This window comes from Amblyomma americanum, chromosome 3, assembly GCF_052857255.1.
Source record: "Amblyomma americanum isolate KBUSLIRL-KWMA chromosome 3, ASM5285725v1, whole genome shotgun sequence".
NCBI lineage: Eukaryota > Metazoa > Arthropoda > Arachnida > Ixodida > Ixodidae > Amblyomma > Amblyomma americanum.
Window position 1 is genome coordinate 120,021,221 of NC_135499.1, and position 17,196 is coordinate 120,038,416.

General features: G+C 45.8%; 1 non-coding gene across 1 annotated transcript; it reads right to left on the minus strand.

Annotated features, from left to right (window-relative positions):
• Positions 1–994: 994 nt before the first annotated feature.
• On the minus strand, positions 995–1,066 carry TRNAM-CAU (transfer RNA methionine (anticodon CAU)). The gene has a single exon. It is a non-coding gene; the product is annotated as a tRNA-Met (tRNA).
• Between the last annotated feature and the right edge of the window lie 16,130 nt (positions 1,067–17,196).

Here is a 17,196-nt window from a genome sequence, read left to right on the forward strand (position 1 = left end):
ACTCTTTTTCGGTAACTTCCATGGCGAGACTGATCAACCAACGCTATGTATCAACCAACCACTATATATCCCAGTGAAGCCACCACGAAGCGAGCGCAAGGCGAGGAGGTCGTCATATCAACGGAGACACCACCTGTTAGGCGCGGCGCCGGCTCGGGGGCGCGGCGTACGCGGCGAGCGGCCCACTTCTAGCTGCGGCGAGGAGCAAAATGACGTCACGCGTCGTCATAGCAACGGAGAGAGCTGAAGTCACACCCCATGCTAAGCGCAGCACCAGCTCTGAAGGGTAGGGGGGGAGGCACGGCATACGCGAAGAGCGGTTAGACCTGGCGTAGTATTACTTTCACAATAAAACTAAAAACAATAGCGGCCCCAAGACGCTTACCCGCCGCGGTGGCTTAGTGGTTAGGGCACTCGGCTACTGATCCGGAGTTCGAACCCGACCGCAGCGGCTGCGTTTCGATGGAGGCGAAAGGCTAAGACGCCCGTGTGCTGTGCGATATCAGGGCACGTTAAAAATACCCAGGTGGTCAAATTATTCCGGAGCCCTACACTACGGCCTCTTTCTTCATTTCCCTCCTTCTTCCCGTCCCTCTTTTATCCGTTCCATCACGGCGTGGTCCAGGTGTCCGCCGATATGTGAGCCTGATACTGGGCCATATCCTTTCCCCAAAAACAATTTTCAATTTTTTCCCAATAAGCTACGTTCGGACACACCAGAAGTTAGGGACAGTGTTTTTGAGGAGGAGTTCATAATTTCAATAAACTGTTGCGTATTTCTAAGACATACGCACTAATCCACTGCAAATTACAGGAGGCAAGGCCGATACACTCCATTGTACAAAACCTTTTCATGTGGAACTTTATCGAAGGCCTTCGGGAAGTCCAAAAGCAATGAAAACGACGGAAGTGGGCGCTGCACAATGCTTAGCCATCTCCAGTTCATAAAACCTCATCATGCTCGGGCAGATAAAAAAAAGCGGAAAAAAAATTGTAGCAGAGCGTGGTTTCGATCCACGGACCTCTGGGTTATGGGCCCAGCACGCTTCCACTGCGCCACTCTGCTGATTTTTTTTTTCTTTATTGCATGGAAGAACTTCTGCAGAAAGGAGGAAACTTCAATCAGACTAGTTCGCGTCTCAAGTTACCGGGCTGCTTAATATGAGCCCCCCATAGCCCTAACTCACCACTGCATCCCCATCAAAACATCAAAATTCAGGGAGGCACACACAAGCATCTAGGCACGGCAGCCAGCTTGGAGGTTCGTCGCGAGCAGCATATACACTCCTCACCAACGCACACTGTTCCCGAAACACAGATTTGGACGATCTTGGTGGCTCGGCATGTCTGTCCATCATACGGCTTTTCCAAAGACTGAATAGTCCCATCAACACAAACACGTCATAAGGCACAACAGAGTTTTTGTCAACAGGCAGAAATCTAATAGTGTATGGTGTAATTTCAATGTCCTTAAGAGTTCGTTGTAGTATGTCCCAAAAGAACATGGCATCACGGCACAGGATGAAGCAATGATCAATTGTCTCAGGCACGTTACACAGACGACAATTCACATTCCAGGGTACAAACATCCCCTTGTCATTAAGAAATGTCTTGACAGGCAGCGTCGCTGTGTGTATTTTGAAAAAGAACGTTTTATCGGCTGCCTGAATGCACATCCGCCTAACACGCTTTAGAACACTGATGTCCAAAGACCCCAGATAAGGCTGCCGATACAATGGTGTAGGGAACAAAGACTCAGTGAGAGCTTGGGTCATCTGCTTTCTCGAGAGGCTATACAGGTAATCTAAAGAGAAGCGCATAGTGAGAAAATTGAAAGTGTCAGCAACCTCCTTAAGAAATCCCCATAAAGTCCCCTCACGAGCCTGCACAGTCGGTGCGAATAAGTAAGGCAAATGAAAACTAAGCCGCCTAATGAGCACAGCTACCAGAAACGGGTCGTTTGCCGATTTGAAAAAGAAAAAACGGGAAACGAGTTGATGCACGAACAGGTGAACAAGGCCCACTCCACCACCCTCTAAGGGAAGGAACAAGTTGTCACGCCTCATCGGCTCCCATTGAGAGCGCCAAACGAATGCTGCAAATATTCTATGTATTGCTTGCACCTTCCTCCTCGCACAATGCAGGACTTGAAGGACATACGCGAGCTTTGCAAACAAAAAAATGTTACAGACCTGTGCCCTCGCAAACACTGAGAGTTCCCTACCCATCCAAGCCTGTGTTTGCCGCCGTAGAGTTACAGTTTGTGAATCCCAGTAGGCTGTACTGTTGCGAACTTGGTGCAGCGGAACGCCTAGGTACTCAAGAGGGCTACAGTTCCAGCATATACCACCAAACTGGCTTGGCCTAGTTCCCCAATGACCCAACCAAAAGCCTTTGGATTTCTCTAAATTAGGAGCCGCGCCTGATACATCGCAGAACTGTTTAGTCAAGTTTAGAGCCTCGAGTACACTCTTTTTGTCAGAACAAAAGAGGGCGACATTATCAGCGTAAGCTAAAACTTTAACTTCACATTGAGCCAGAGAGAAACCACGGATAGCTGCGCTGTTAATTATACTGAGACAGAGGGGTTCCAGATATAGGGCAAACAACAATGGAGACAGTGGACATCCTTGACGAACAGATGCTTCTAGTGGTACTGGTTTCGTTAGCTCCTGATTAACAATAACCCTTGTATAGGAGTTCTTATAGCACAGCCTTATGCCTTTGAGCAAGACGTCACCAATATTTGCATACTCCAAGACCGCGAACAAGAAATCGTGCCGAACTTTATCAAACGCCTTAGCCAAGTCAATTTGAATCAGAGCTACTTGGCCTATCTCATCTGATACTGTCTCTAATACTGAACGTGCAATATGGATATGTGTTTGAATACTGCGGCCTCTAATACCACAGACCTGATGCGGACCTATCAAGTCCATAATGACGAGCTGCAGACGACTGCTAAGAACCTTGGCAAAAATTTTGTAATCAACATTGCAAAGGGAAATTGGACGATATCCCTCAACAGTTTTCAACCGATTAGTATCTTTGCTTTTGGGAATTAATATTGTGTGCCCAGAATAAAATGTGGGAGGCAGAACACCCACATCATAAGATGCTTTGAAAACTTCCATCAAAACAGGCACTAGGCAAGGCGAAAATGTTTTATAGAATTCGCTAGTAATACCATCTGGCCCAGGAGATTTCTGGCTCTGCAGGGCAGAAATGGCTGATTGAATTTCATCCAAAGTGATAGGTCCCTTCACTATAGCACACTTATCATCATCAAGTCGAGGGAAGTTTCCAAGCAAGGAACTGTAATCGAAACCCTGACTTGGATCTTCGCAACTGCCAAACAGCTTCCGATAATAGTCGAAGAAAGCAGCAAGAATACCAGGCGCATCACTATATGTGCAATCACCATACTGAATTTCCAATATTTCCTTCGCAAGAGCGTTCTCTCTTTCATCACTCAGGGCCCGACGAGAAGGTTGCTAATCAAGAAACCATCGGGACAGAGATTGTATCAAGGCCCCCTTATATCTGTCTGTCGCAAATTGTTGAAGCTGTGCTTTTACGTTATTAATCTCTTCGAGATAGGCACCCGGGCTTACCCTCTCTAGCTCATGTAGCTCCGTTAGGGTGCGCCCAAGCTCACGAAGGTGGTGTCTCTTCAGGAAAGCGATTCTTGCTGAGGCCTCAATTGCCAAGTTTTTGATCTCCTGTTTAAACAAGTCCCACTTTTGAAAAATGGAAAGATCACGGCGTGACCATACGTCCTTCAAACAAGTAGGTACAGCACGCTGAAAGATTTCGTCTGAGAGCAGACAGTTATTCATCTTCCACAACTCCCATCGAGGGTGAAGTACATGCCGAGTGTACTTTCCTATCTGAAGAGACACCATACAGTGGTCACTGAAGAAAATGGGCCGCACCCAGTAGCCAAACACACTTGCTAATGCGTCAACAGAAACGTAAATTCTGTCAAGGCGATCATTAGAGGAAAACTGAAAATGAGTGAAATGTATACTGTCGCCTTTTTCCTGCCCCACATCCACAAGACTATATTCAGAAACCAAATCGGTAAGTAATGCAGCACTATGGTCGTATCTCTTACATACCACTGAACGGTCCTCATCGCTACAAACACAATTAAAATCTCCCAACAATATAATTTTGCGGTCCGTGCACAAATGTTCAACTAATGACAGAAAAAAAAGCCTTCTATCGCGCTGCTTTGTGGGGGCATAAACACAAATAATCCGCCACTGTACACCTGAAATTGTGAGATCACCACATATAAGTCGCCCCTCGTCATCTATGCAATAAGACATGGCTGTCATCTCTAGCGTGTTCGCCAGGAATAGCATACAACCTCCGGATAAGCCTCTCGCGTGGCTAACAATAATGCTGTATTCCGACAAAAAAGGCTCAAGAGCAGCTGCTGTCTCTTCATCAGAGGACAACTTTGTTTCCTGGATAGCGGCCACTCTGCGCCACTCTGCTGAATGGGGAAGTGGTTTGCTAATGTCCAGGTCAAGCAGTCTGGATACGGTCTGGATCATTGCAGTGCGAGTTTGGAGGGGGAAAGATACTCAGAGCCAGCGCAACAATGGGACATGGCACACCGTAGACTGCATTGTTGCGGATTTATACCGTCAACCTGGAGATTTTTAAAGATATTGAAGGGTAAAACAGAAGCAGGAACCCATTATTTGGCAAAATAAAACGCAGTTGTGCTCAGCACAGTGACGAAACGAATTCAGGCTTTCCGTGTACGTGCAGCCACGACCGCAAGCACGTGTGATTCATCGGCGCGTATGTCACGTGGCCATCTGTCGGACAAAGAAGTCGAGGATTGCTCCTAAGCCTTGTCCCAAGCTCCAGTGTGTCCTTTCGCGGCGTAGAACATGGCGGTGCCTGTCAAAACATGATGACGATGGATTTTTATGGCGGAAGGGCATCTGTGGCGAAAGAGCGCCATGGCACAAGGTATTTCAACATCTTGCCTTAAATAAGACGATCGCCAGAGCAAGGGAAAGCTTGTACCCTTTGTATCACCAGTGGGTACGCGGCGGCAATGGGATCGAACCCCGCACCTCCCGCATGCGAGGCAGATGCTCAGACCCCTAGGACACCGCTGCAGTGCCTGTCAAAACAACAGCCGTAGCATAGCCGTAGTGCACACAATGGGAGGGCATTTTTGTAAGAAGTGAGCACGCAAACACTTCACTCATTGGTGACGTAGCATCCACGCCACGGCTGAGTGCGGGTTGTTAAGTTTATTTATTTCCTTTTTTTTATTTCCAGGAACTACGCCGTCGAAGCTAGGTCTCTTTGAAAGGCGGCTTTGGCGGGCTGGCCGAGGCTGTCAGAGTATGCATATATTCACACACGACGCGTGTTACCGAGGGAGTGCATCGCTTGCCCGTACCGCTCAAGTTTTTCAGACGAAGTGCCCTGGGCGCGCCTCTTGCTTATTTCTGTTATATGCATTTAAAATGGCGTGTCGCTCGGGCGTCAAGAAATACTTCGAATTGAAGCGCCGCCAGTGGAAGTACTGGGACACGCCCAAATCGCTGGTTTTGGTTTGGAATATTAAAACTGGATCTTAAAGTACGTTTTTTATGTATTGGTCATTAAACTAAGAGTGTAAGATATGTAACTAATCCGAAAGTACACCACTTTGCCTTCCTGTGGCGGCCTTTAGAGCTCTCACATAATAGATGAAAAAGTTACAAGATGCCTGCCTAGTGGTACTGGATCGACGATTTTTCGTTGGCATTGTTGTTTTTCATGACAGGCGCAACGCACAAAAGCGGCCGAAACAGCCACTGTTCTAACGCGCGATGGAGGCGAAATGCAAAAGGCGCCCGTGTGTTGTACGATGTCAGCGCACGTCAGGGTTCCCAAGGTGGTCGAAATTTTTCCGGAGACCTCCACTTCGGCACCTCTTTCTTTCCTTCTTTCTTTCTTTCTTTCTTTATTTCTTTCTTTCTTTCTTTCTTTCTTTCTTACTTTCTTTCTTTCTTTCTTTCTTTCTTTCTTTCTTCCCTTCTTTCTTTCTTTCCTTCTATCTTTCCTTCTTTCCTTCTTTCTTTCTTTCCCACCTTTATCCCTTCCCTCACGGCGCGGTTAGAGTGTCCACCGAGATATGTGAGACAGCCAGTGCGCCATTTGCTTTCCTCAAAAACCAATTTTCAATTTGCTGCGCTGTATAAGCGTGCTGCAATGAACAGCTACAACAATGGCGGCAGAGACGGACCGCGATTAGCCGTGCTAAAAGTCAGCGGCAGGCACGCACGTCGGAGGCTAGCCACTGTTGTGTTAACGATAGCTTGCCAGAAATTCCAGGTCGAACGGACTGAGGCCATCACTCAGCCGACGCTTTGGCACACGGTTCCCTGCTCCCGCATTATACACGCATGTTCGTGAAAGTTTCGTTTGCGGGTCGAACGAAATCCACACAGCCAGCAAACGATGCTACTACGTCCAACATGTTTATAAGCAAGCTGGCGGTCGATGAGCGGAGGCTTGAATTTTTTCGCTATTAACGTTTTAGCTGTTGTCAAAAACGTTCCCCATTAGTTTTCTACGGCAGTCTAAATTGCTCGATGCTACTGATGGAAAGGTGGTGGTGGAAACTTTATTAGACACAGGGGAGTTTAGGACGCGCAGGTCCTTGGGCCTCCGCACGGCCCCACAGCACTCTAACGTTCATGTCACGGAGGCTCATGACGCTGGCAGTCAGGCCTGTGGCGATGGCTTGCTTGGCCGGGTCCTCGGAGTGCAATAGGGTCTCCCAAGCCTCCCAGGTGGTAGGGTGCTCCAGGCCCCGCGAGGGAGGATCCGCCGGGCAGAGGAAAAAGATATGATCAAGAGTGGCTTTGGGGTGGTGGCAGAGGGTACAGGAGGGGTTTGTGTGGATTTGGTGATAGCGCGAGCGTATATACGGGGAAGGTAAGGTTCGTGTTTGGAGTCGCCTCCAAAGTGTCTGGTGATAATTGTCGAGGGAGGGACTGGGGGGGTGGGGGGAGGGGGTAGAGCCTACGCTCGGCTTTGTAGGCCTGCGTCAGTTCACTGAATGAAAGCATGCGCTTGCGCTCCCGTGAAAACTCCAGATGAGAGGCCGCCGGAGCCCGGTTGAGAGAACCTCGGGCTAAAGCATTGGCAGCCTCGTTTCCAGGATTCCCGGAGTGGGCAGGCACCCATATGAGCTCCATGTGGCGGGGCGGGTGTGTGGCGAGGGAGTTCAGTATGCGAAATGCAGGGACGTGAACTCTTACGCGGGCATAATTTAGTATGGCTGTTTTAGAGTCCCACAGTGTATTACGGGCCTCCGTGCGCGTGATGGCTAGGGCAATGGCGGCCTCTTTAGCCTCCTCCGAAGTGGCAGTGGGGGATATGTGAAGGGTAGCAATCGGTTGTAGGGAGGGGTTCGGGATGGATACAACCGCGTCCTCGCCTGTGCATGCGGCATCCACCCAAACGACATCCGGTTCCATGCCATAGTTTTTGTAGCGCCCGTGCGCGAGCTCTGCGGCGGGGTTCGTGGTAGGTGGGGTGCATGGTTTTAGGGAGCGGTTTAATAAGTAGTTCGCGGTGAATGTGGTGGGGGACCGGGAGCTGTGTGGGATCCTTGGCTGGTATCCTGATGCCGAGGGTGTGTAGGATGTGTCGGCCGGTGGTGGTTCTCGCGAGACGTATGTATTGTGTCTGTCGGTGAGCCTCGATAAGCTCACTTATCGTGTTGTGTAGGCCTTCGTGGAGGAGTTTTTCGGTTGAGGTATTTAGGGATAGGTGTAGTGCTGTCTTAAATGCTCTTCGGATCATGGCATCCAGGGTGGAGATTTCTGTGGCCTGGAGTTGCAGGTAGGGGAGCGTGAAGAGAAAGCGGCTGAGGACGAAGGCATGAATGAGAGGACATAGGTCATGCTCCTTCATACCCCGGTGGTGTATAGAAACTCGGCGGAATAGGTGGGATGGAAACACTCTAAGAAAAAAATTTTCCTACGCATCGGAAGGCTCGACTATTGCCTACAATATTTGCGTAATAATATCTTACAATATTTCAATATTCATAATTTTTTTGCAAGAATGTTGGAAATATCTGTGTATACTGTCTGCGATGCACAGTACCTTTTTCTAATTGGGATTGGAAAGTTCATGCGTAATTATGTGTGCTCTGTTACGCAGTTTAGTCTGGCTCATTGCTAAGTAGCCACATTGTGCCATCCCTTCGTTTTCTTTCTTATTTGCGTGTTCTGTCTGCGTTGCCAAATACTGTCCCTCAATTTAACGCGAGCTAATTGTGTTTCAGGTTCTCCCCCTTTTCTCGGAAGGATGTTCCTAAAGATTCCGGCACTGGGACTTCGGTCATTCCGTACACACTAAACAGGAAGGAGTAAATTTGAGGCAGTAAGCTTTCCTCTAGTACACTTAATTTTCATAAAAGGAAATCCGCTAGAGGGCAGCTTACTCCCTTTTTGCTTCCATTTAGGCGTATACGTGTTTAGAGTGTAAAGCTTGCTCTCGTTACTCTTTCAGATCTAAGCTTTGTACGGAATTGTGCGTATTAACAAATGGCTGTTTTTTCTTAGAGTGTGCTATGCCTAGCGGTGGTTTAATTCTTTCAAAGTCGGCACCATTGTTCATGTTGCAAGAAGGGTTCCTTTCTTACTTTTTGCATGGCCTGCAGCGAATGAATTGAGGCACGCATTTTCAAAAAAGTGAGATTGACAGCACGCGTTTTGACATTGTCACACATGTAGATCTCATGTTATTTTATTCTGTGTTTCTCTCATTAATTACAGCTTGGAAAGTACGATTGTCTGTTCTAACGAGTCCCAGTTTTGTCCAGCGGTGGGAAGCATGTTAAAGTGTATCAACCAATGCGTCGCTTTTCATGATAGTCTGCATACCGGCAGAAAATCACCAGTAAATATTTCACATTCTCAAACAAAAAATGACCTTGTATAGGCGGGCTTGCTGTTTGGGAGGGATTTTTTTACAGCTCTAGATTTAATAACTTAGCTCCCCATGATTCCGCGTTGACGTCGGTGTCGTCGCGCCCCGTCCCCGTGCGCCGACTTGCAACAAAAAAGGTAGGCGACGACATAGGGGGTTTCAGTTAAGCCAGTCTCTGATTCTGAAAGATAGGTAGCTTTTTGAGGTATATGCAAAGTGACCCAGCGAACCTTAGCCACGGTTTAGAATTGCACTTTCCCCTCCCTCGAGATATAAGGAGGCATCCCTCAGAAGGATCAGGGCCGGGGCGGTGGTTACCACGTCGGTCACGTGCCGATGAGGTTCTGAAGAAGACGCAGGACCGATCACCTGCCCGAGGTGTCCCACACGGGCGGCACGGATTTTACACGAAGTGGGACTAATGACAAGTGAAAAGGATTTCTCTCCGGTTTCTGCACGAAAACTTCTTAGATGATTTCCTGTAATTAGTATGCAGCGAACCCAAATTATGCATTTATGGCAAGTGCGCGAACTAAAAAAAAAGAAATACAGTGGGGTGCAATAGGCGAACGTGACTTCAACTGAGTTGCTCACCACTTCACGTAGTTAACGAGAACATTTTCATGTGTACTTTAATTGAACAAATAAAATAACTAAAAAATAGTTTTATGATATTTCGTTTCGGGAGAAAATTCTAGTGCAAAATATGGAGCGTTCCAGGAATACCTTATTTCCTGACTGTTTTTTCGATATACAGACTGTTCTGCAATTATAGCGCGCTGTAGCATGCTTCTCTCAACTAGCGCAAGTGAATTTTTCGAGCTAAAATTTCGCACTGAAATGGCATTTGGTCCGAAGAATTGTTTTGTACCACATTTTCTTGGGACGTCTACTTGTCTGATTCGTCCAGAAGTCGGATATTCGCATCTTCTGCGGCGTCCGGTGACGCCATCTCGTTGGTTGGCCACGGAAATTCAGCAAAGGAGGCGGGGGGGGGGGGGGGGGGGGGTATGCTTTGCGGGAGGTTTGAAGACGCTCTTTCAACTGCTTTATCAACGAACATGGAAAAGTTAGTTTGGCCAAAACTGCACTAAATATAAAGATTTCTTTTGCCTATAAAATAAATATTTTTGAGTGTAGTCCGCCTTCGTCGGTTCGCCATCGACTGCAGCTGCTCAGCGTGTGCTTTCAGTCTTGCTTTCGCTTCTTAAGTACGGGAACTTGTCAGCGAGAAATGAGACCGGACACTGACGAAGAGAAGGCCACGGCCGTGTAGTGGGTGTGCGCATCTACTTCAATGCGCTTCGTGCGCAAGGAGTTCTCTGCGATGCTTCACCGCTGACCGCCGAATCGCGCGTCTCTGAAAAGGTGCGTCAGCAAGTTTCTGTCTACTTGAACTGTGGGAAGACAAAAAAATGCCATGCTGGGACCATCCGGAGGTTTATTGGCGAACTGATTGGTGCGGCATTATAGTTAGCTTTCTAACAACCACAGTTAATCGCCCGGTTGCAAATTGGGATTTTCAGTCGACCGTTAGTAACAGCTGTATCAGTTTATAGAATTTCAAAATTCGCCCACTAAGTGAGCACGCCAGTCCATCTGACGCGGCCGCGCACCGAATCAAAGTGGCGCAGGTGCCTCAAAGTGTTGCTTCGCACCTTCTGGCGGCCGCTGAGCGCTGTCAGGTGCTCGTGTGTTCACCCTAAGAGTTGTGATCGTGCATAAGCTGCCTGCTCGGAGGCACCCTCCGACGGAGGCCAACTTGTGCCACCGAATTCGAACCGGAGGCTCTAACCGCAACGGGAACCGGGATGCAGAGTATACCGGGTGCTTCGCCTAAAACTACACAACTTTCAAAAATAGGTTTTTTGATTTAGAATAGCCCTTTTTTTGGCATAGCACTGTCGGTGGCGTAGTATATCAGAATACAAATGAGACGTGCTAACTAGCGGGCTGGTTTACTAATACTGAATAATTAAACTTTTTAATTAATACTGTTAGGCTCCCTAATTATTCACAGGCGCGTAGCCCACCGTAAGTAACATCCATATCAGTTTTTAGAATGGAATGGTGTTTAGGTTTATGTTTCTTCGAGATAAACGCGACCCTCTCCTGCGGACTTTTGTTCAAGTGAGACTTTCTTCGGCTTTGCCAAACAATGTTATTTCCACTGTAGACGGGATGCGATACAGTGCAAGTAGATTTTTGAAGGAGTCGTCTTTGCTTTCCGGTTTCTAAACGCTAGGTTGTGTCTGAAATACCTTTCAAACGTGACGCGTAAGAAATTGCTAAAATATTTGCTTGACTGTGTCTTCCCTGAGCCAATATATCGATCTCTATAGTGGAGGCCAAGGAGAAAAACTAAAGAAAAGTAAGGAAAATGGCGGTGCCAGCGGGTGTGAAGACGTTTTTCTTCAAGTTGCACACTGGTACGTTGCCGGTTATAATATGGGTGGAGGAGAAGGGATAGTTATTACCATGGGGGCTCACTGCTTGTTATGTCACAAACCAGAGTCAATAGAACACGTCTTTATTGGTTGCTGGGATGCGCTGCTTTTTTGGGACGTGCTCCAGCGTACAATACAGAAAGACTTACCCTTGACGCCGTATGGCATACGATTCCTGGACGTTGAGCCGGATCTTTATAAATACGCTGTAATTTTCCTTCTTGGCCTGCACAGCATTTGGCGAAGCAGGATGTCTGTACGACACCGCGATGATGATGTGCGATCTGTCCGAGATTACTTTATAGAAAACATATTTAAGCTGCGTGAAGTGTACAAGGAGCTATGTTTTGGAGATGAAGTTATCGAATTGATTGGAGAGTTGTGCTCTTCTAAACAGTTTTGATTTTCTCACGCGAACGAAACGGATGTCCGCTCTTGATGTTTGAGAGTGCAGCGCACAACATGTTTGTGATCTGTTGTAAACTGCCGAAACAGGCAACAAAGTAAAAAAAAGGATCAGCGTAGTCGTTAGCACGCCCGGTTGAGGAACGGAGGGATGGTGGTTCGAATCCCACCCAGTGCAATGATTTTTTTTTCTTATCGAGTTGCTGGATGTTAGGGACGGGCGGACGGACGGATGGAAGAATGAGCCTTTAAATGCTTTCGCCGTCGAAAATTCTCTTACGACGCGTGAGCCGTAAATACGAAAGCGCCGTTGGTGGTGGCTTGAGACGATACTTGTAGAGTTGTAAATCAGACTCATCTACACTAAAGTTGAACTGTCAAATAAATTGATTGCTGTGAGATGTATAAAGTACATAATTACGCCGATATCGCTTTTCGCACGTCTTGATAGTGCTTATTTTCACCCTCGTGTACGTCAAAACGAACTTAAACAAGAGGCCTTTATCGATAGCTCAAATTAATATGAACTTCTCTGCTCGAAGCCAACGGTACGCGGCCTTTCCGCTTTTGTTTGTCAAACGAAAGGCCACCAGATTTCTTTGGATCAACTGCAGCCGCGCGCAAGTCTCTATGTTCAAAATTCTCGTAAGCGAATTAGGCGCCTAATGTCTCAAGTTCCTTGCCACCTTCATATTTAGCAAGGCCGAGAGCGACCGTCCTTCTTACCTTAGTCGACTGAGGACTTGTTTTATCGCTGCGCCGCCGAACTTTTCTCTGTTGGAGGACACGCGTTCGCCGAATAATAAAATCATCAGAACGTAACACAAGCTCCGAGTACAAGCTGCCTATGCTGCCACAGATATTGACGCGTACTGAGTATATTAATTTCTGAAACTATATGTGTCCAATGAGTGACATCATCTACCATAAAGAGCGTCATTTTTTGTTCTAAACGTATATGCAACCTGCGGCGTGTCCTGAAGTTGCCTAAAATATTTGGTTTAAATGTCTTTGTAAAATATCTCAGATTATGCAGTTGAACGTCCGATGTCCTCTATTTTCTTAAGGGGTCTGTGAAAGGCGGTATAAACAAAGATGCGATGTGCTCAGGATGCTAAACGACGCTGCTACACTAATATCCTCCAGCAAGAATTTTTTAGATGCGTTTTAAGGAAGCTGAATCATCTGTAATCAAATTTTGAATTTCCGCGTCTTCGCGCCTTTCCCTCTCCTTTCGTCACTTTTTGCACGCTGAAATGTGAGTGCTCCTACGCGGACCGCGGCGGTCGAATTTCGATAAAGGCGAAATTCTAGATGCCCGTGTAATGTGCGATGTCAGTGCACGTTAAAGAACCCCAGGTGGTCCAAATTTCCGGAGGCCTTCACCACGGCGTCTCTCATAGCCTGAGTGGCTTTGGGACGTTAAACCCCCATAAACCAAACCAGTAATTATCACCAGTCTCACCTTCCCCAACCAAATATATTTTAGTGCATTTTAAGTGCAGGAAAGCAGCAAAACACAGTGCAAGAACGCTAACACATGAGCTTTAGACTTTCTTTCTGTGGTTTCATGCTACGCATAGCCACTGTGGTTCATCAACCTGCATCATCATTAGTCATATTACATGAATGGCTGCGGAGAAAATGTTCACTGCTGCTGAAAGCCAATGGAGTAGAGATACACACAATGTGGAAAATTGTAGTATGAGATACGGCATTATGTTACTAGGTGCTCAGTGTTGGCCGAAATTCTTCGCATGCACTTAATTTTGTTGCCATGGTTGCTGCATTTCTTCATACAGGCTGTGAAATTTTTCACATTCAGGTTTTGAGCAGGGTACAAAACGCCTGTTGTATATTATTCGTTGCATCCTGCAGCAGCAGGGAGAAGTACTGAATGTGGTTTTGAAGGCAGTATCTTCTACCTCAGTGGCACCACCTTGGACACACTTCTTTGAGCAGCATTTAAGCTGCTTGGGGCAACAACTTGAAATCGATGATAGACTTGACAGAGCAACAGACACCTTGGTATGTTTTAACATCTTTTCTGGGTCATTTCCTATTGTTGCCAAGTGCATGGTTTTAGTACACAATACTTTTCTAGAAGGAACGCATTCGTTGTCAACGTTACTGTAAATACATGATGTGGAGTGCTTAGTCCATGTATTTTATTCATATATAAAGACAGTAATGACCACCAGTCTCTACTGCCCCAATTAAATATACTTTTCCTGAATTTTGAGTGCAGGACAGTGTTTTGTGGAGTTATTTACTTGCTTTTCAGTCCTCTTCACTCTGAGCACTTTTGAGGTCATTGTTTTACACCTCACTTCTTGAGGTCGTTTTATCCCCTTTGCATGCGTTGTGCTTGCGTATGTATCCAGATTAAATAGTGCATGGAGCTTAAGGGCGTTGACGGAAATTGGGCAACAAAAAGATTCCTGGAATACTGCAAGAAAGATAGTGTAGCCACCACTTCTCAACCCTGAAACTTGCCAAACAGCCAAAGGTGTGTGGCATACTTCTGCAAGATTTCTTATAAATTTTGTTGCATTTTCATACACACCCAATATTTGCTAAACCATGACTTTTAACGTGCATGTTATATAATTTATTTCCCGATTTATAGTGGGAATCACTGCCTAAAAAGCTGAAGATGCATCTGCTAACTACCCCATCGTGAACTTGGGTGGTCATGAAAAGAGCTTTGGAATGTGTATTGCAACTTTGTGAATGGTTCAAATTCTCAAATAACTGCTTACAATAAGGGATGCGCATTGCACAAGTTGTCAGTGTCGTTTTTCATCAAGCTTTTTTAGACAAACAAGTGAAAAAGAAATCAACATGTATCAGCGCCAAATGAAACGCCAACAAGAGAATTCCAACGTGAACTGCAAAACTGGAAGATGTTGCACAAGCAAAGCAGCATACAAGAACGGCTGCTATTCGCATCGCGGACGGAAACATCGCTCTTTGGAAGTGTTAATATGACATACCTGTTTTTCCTCTCCAGCCGCAATTATTTTTGTTTCTTTCTGCTAGTGCTTGAGTTCATTTTTTCATTGAGTTCATTTGTACGCGTTTCATTTGACGCTTATGGTACATACACTATGCATTGATGACTGTAGCTCCAGTGATTGCTTTTACCGCTACTTTTGAGGGCAAGTCTGGTGTACTTTATTATTTCCAAGGCCTGTAAATGCTGTATATAGCTCTGGGCTCATATAGCAATGTTGCATATAATGCAGTAATATACAGGATGTAAAAATGCAGTAATATACAGGATGTTTCACGTAACTTGAACCAAAGATTAGAAAGAAAGTGAGGCACCGGAGCTGCGTGAAACCAAACATATTGTTCTCCATCGTGTTGCACTCCATAGAGTATTTTGAAATTGTGCTTAAGTCGCAGAGAGGGCTACGAAACAAACGATTCATTTTTTTTTGTATCGACGTACCTTCTGTGTGGTCCTTTCTCCAGCAGTTAAAGAAGCCCGCGAATTATGTAAAAAAAAAACGATGTGGTTGTACTCTTGCGCTACCGTATTGTAGCGCTGCCAAGCATGTCCTGAGTGAACGAAGTGTCCGTGCTCACCGCCTCAAAGTGAGTGGCCAACGTCGTTCTCAGCATAGCCTTGAAAGCGCGCCAGCACATTCTTCCTGAACATGGAAAGCGCGTACTGTGATCTGCAAAAAGTGATAAGCATTCCATCGGCAGCCAATCACATTGACAAAAAAATAAAGGAAGGGAAAGCACGTGAAGGCACGTGACCCTAAAGGAAAGAATAGAAAATTTGCATAATTAATTTTCTCTAATAAATAAACGGAATTTAAAAATAATCTTAGGAACGCCACATGACAGAAAACAATAAGTCAGTTGGTTTCGCCCAGCTCCAATAACCACATTTTTTTAATCCTTGGTTCATGCTACGTGCCACACCTTGTCTAATAGGCTAACCTAATGCAAAGCCACACAGTAAAGTAAAAGGGATGCTTGCATGGAGCTGTTTTATTGCGCTGTACTTTCTTTTTCAATTGCTGCGTGCAAAGCACCTTACAGCACTGCGGTCATCGTTAAGGCCATTATACAGTAATGGTTGCGGCAAGCTCCTGAGCATCTCTTACCCAAAGCACCAAAACAGCCTGAAAAGGACTAAGTGAATCAAGCCGCAAATGGCCAATTTCATTGTGCATCATGAGGGCAGGACATACTTTTCATTAGAAGCAAAAACAGTCAATTTTTGTCTAGTCTTGTTTACTTCTGTATCATTGTACATTTTTCTCTGGCCTACTGTTTTTGCGGGTGCTGCATGAGCATTATTTTCTTTGCATTTTATTTTACTTGACCTTTTCCAGAAGAGTGGGTAGTCTATGCATTTCTACTGCATTGCAAGTTTCTCTATTTCAGTTTCAGTTTACATGGTTTTGTTCTACATGTGTGCAAGCCGGTGATGCCTTGTTTGTTGTTTCAAAAGTTACAAGTGGAGTCATTGACAGTGAAGCATAATATGGAATTTATATTCTGTGACCTCATTTCACTCTTGGAGCACCTTTTTTTTTGGCTAGCACTGTGAACAGTCATCTCCTACCTTTGTTTGAATTTGTGCTGAGTTGTTTGCACCTATTGTACTGCTTGTCTGATATGCATCTTTTGTATCTGAATTTGTTCGACTCGCACGCTTTTTGTTAGGTGACCAGCATTGTGCTTTGGCACTTGTAATGCTTCAGTGCTAGAAGCAGGTCTTCATGCTGTGAATTAAGCTTTGGTACTAGAAATGAATATAGCTGTATGTGGAAGTGTTTATTCTCTTTATATAAGTGTGGCTCGCCTTTGGAATCTGTTTTTCATGGGCGCAAGGTATATATTCATTGTAGCGTGTCAATACTGCAACATCTGTGCCACACATATTCTGCAGGTAGCCGCAGTGTTTACACCAACTGCACAGTGCAGCTCGGACCTGAATTATTTGACGATCACAAACCAGGCGCAAACTTACTGATTAGCTCCGCTCCTGTTTGTATGTCCCTGGTCAGGCCCTACCAGTAGCAGTGGGACTAATCGATCGGTTTGTGACTGGTTCCGGGAAGTGATCATTGCGCAATTAAGCATAAGCCGAAATGAAAATGAACATCACACAGATAATTATTTATTCACACACAAAAAATAAACAGACTAACTGTGAAACAACTACTGTGAAATCCCGTGCAGCATTAGCCGCTTTTGCGTGTTGGTAATGTGGCCAGGCGGATACAAATTGGCCTAATAATTGTTCCTGTAAATTCAGTAACTAAAATTCATTAATTAACTTTTTATTGGCTGAAGTTAGCGTACATACCTATACCGAGAACTTGGGGCAGTTGCTTTTGGGGGCCAATAA